This window comes from Branchiostoma lanceolatum, chromosome 12 (assembly GCF_035083965.1).
Source record: "Branchiostoma lanceolatum isolate klBraLanc5 chromosome 12, klBraLanc5.hap2, whole genome shotgun sequence".
NCBI classification, from domain to species: domain Eukaryota; kingdom Metazoa; phylum Chordata; class Leptocardii; order Amphioxiformes; family Branchiostomatidae; genus Branchiostoma; species Branchiostoma lanceolatum.
The window spans coordinates 2,265,437-2,267,821 of record NC_089733.1 but is presented as its reverse complement, the minus strand read 5'-3'; the positions used below and the strand labels follow the sequence as shown (position 1 = coordinate 2,267,821).

The window sequence follows — 2,385 nt, the reverse complement described above, 5'->3', positions numbered from 1 at the left end:
TCGGTTGAGGAATGTGTTAACTCAGACGTTTGGTTGGTTACACTTGTGGTACATCAAGAAATAAAATGAAGATTGGCAGTTCGTTGATACAGTACTAAGTTGCAGAGATATAGCAACTTCAACAGATACATACTTTGTACATGCTTTATAATATCCGTGTTTCTATCGTGTTCCTAAATGCACGGCCGGCATTGTGTAGAGCTGTATCTAGATGAGAATAATGAACAGGAATGTCTTTTTCTTCACAGAAGATAGGTTTACTGTAGATGATGACTGGCAGATAGGTTGGGTGGGCTAAGCAGCAAAAGACTGCTAATGGTATGTTCAAGTCAACAGAGCAGGATCAACCATTTGCAAGAAACGGCCCCCGAAAACTACAAGTGGACCCCGAAGACTACAAGTGGACAGTGCATACAACAGGAACAGCCTATCGCAATGTTTCTTTTCATGTGGGTCAGTACTGAGGTTGACACCAGGAACAAGAGCAAAAGGGACGGTACCTTATTTGAGGCTTTGGCATCCATCAAACTCATCTAACTAAGCCGAACAAGCCCCCACTGAGCCAGAGGCACAGTCCCCGAAGTCTGGGTTTCCAAGAGGCTTGACAGCTGTAATACTGATATACCTGACTAACACACACTGAGTAAGCTGGATGTCTCGCCGTAGCCAATACATATTTGCTCTGTCACCTATATGTAAATTTTGATGTGTTTAGAAGTTTCATTGGAGCAGCTTCTGTTGTTCAACGGGCTGGGTGTGTTGTTTCAGCATTCTTCTGTAGGTATTGGGATGATTTGCCACAGTTGAAATGAACACTTCAGACATCATATCTGTGTTGTCACAATCCTTTCTAGCTGCGTAGACCTGTGGGAAAGAAATACACATAGGCTTTAATACAACATATTTTATTCAATTATTGAACACACATGTATCTTTGTGTAACTGCGAGTGCGACACAAGAGGGAACGAATAAACTAACCTGAGTAATCACATTTTAATTTGCATGATATTTTGGGTTGAAAAACAAAAAGCTACCCAATTTTTCACACTCGTATAAATTCCATTAGGTTATCATTGTTTATATTTTGTGCATGCAGCTCAAATCTAACAACTGAGTACATAATAAAGGATGGCACATACAAGTGTAAGTCGGTTACATTTTCAATTCAAGAATACGAAGGTAAAACACCCAGGACCCCAGGTACTTTCCATATAATGTGCTTTTGCCCCTACGCCCACTTACGAGCTTTCCAGTACAGTATCATAATTCAGTGTGCTGCAGCCGACCAATGATGATGAATTCAGTGCACACAAAGAACCCGTATGGCCAGACCACGCCACCCCGGTCCTTTGTTCTCAGACTAAAGAACTCGGTAACAGAAACTGGCATTTACACGCACAAAAAGCACAGAAATATCGTCTACAGACTCCAGGTTCCACACACACAAATACAATGATTACATTCTCCTGGCATTGGCGAGAATTTCGGTAAAAATTCAGTTCACCCCGACATGTTCAACTTCAACGCCAGAAAATGTCTCCCACATACGACCGCCATGACCCGGCCCTCACGGAATAAAATATTTAACAACACCAGTTACAACCTCGAACCTCAATGTAGTTACTCATTATTAAAACAGCTATACTACGAGGTAACTGGGAAGGTTTTTTTGGGCAGAAAATAAGGCAAAACACTACAACCCTTTCTGTTACAACACGCACACATCCTCACCTCACAATGGTCGCCCTGTTCTGAGTAAATTCCACGCCACACAGGACCGACGCACTTCTTTTATATCCGTGCGCGTACACATCTGGAAAGCTTCTTAGATCCATATGAAAGACTTTCTGACAGCTTACACTATTAGAAAAATTATGCCTGCTAGTAGGAAAGCAAGTAAAGCCAATAACACAGTCGAGACTAGCCACACATTAATGAAACGTTCCCTGTTTGGCCGCACTATTTTATGGCGGCACATGTGTACGCTCTGTCCGGGGAGGGTATTTGGTGGCGGCTGGATGATGACGTAAGTAGTTCTGGAGGCTTACTTAGGGTTTTTCGAGGTGCCGTTCTTATCAAGCCGTGTATATCAAAGAGGCTTGTCCCTTTTGAGGCCCGCCCCTGCATGCCCTAAAGTGATAATCGTATGACGGAAAATTTTCAGGAGATGATTTATGATGAAGTAATGATTATAATAACCTTATAACACGAAAAAAACATAATAGACTGAAACGTTCACTCTAGCGTGTTTTTTTGTGAGAAGCAAATACAAGTTACTGACGAAATTCAAGGGAAAATACATTATGAAATTGTGACCAAAGAAAAAAGTGTGGCAATTAAAAATTATTGCCATACATAGCGAAGGTGTCTGGGTTGAGCTTACT

General features: G+C 41.7%; 1 long non-coding RNA gene across 1 annotated transcript; it reads right to left on the bottom strand.

Annotated features, from left to right (window-relative positions):
- Positions 1-1,831, bottom strand: LOC136446063 (uncharacterized). The gene is made up of 2 exons (XR_010757492.1): positions 1,733-1,831; positions 1-864 (listed from the first exon to the last, which is right to left on the bottom strand). It is a non-coding gene; the product is annotated as an uncharacterized lncRNA (long non-coding RNA).
- Positions 1,832-2,385: the final 554 nt, after the last annotated feature.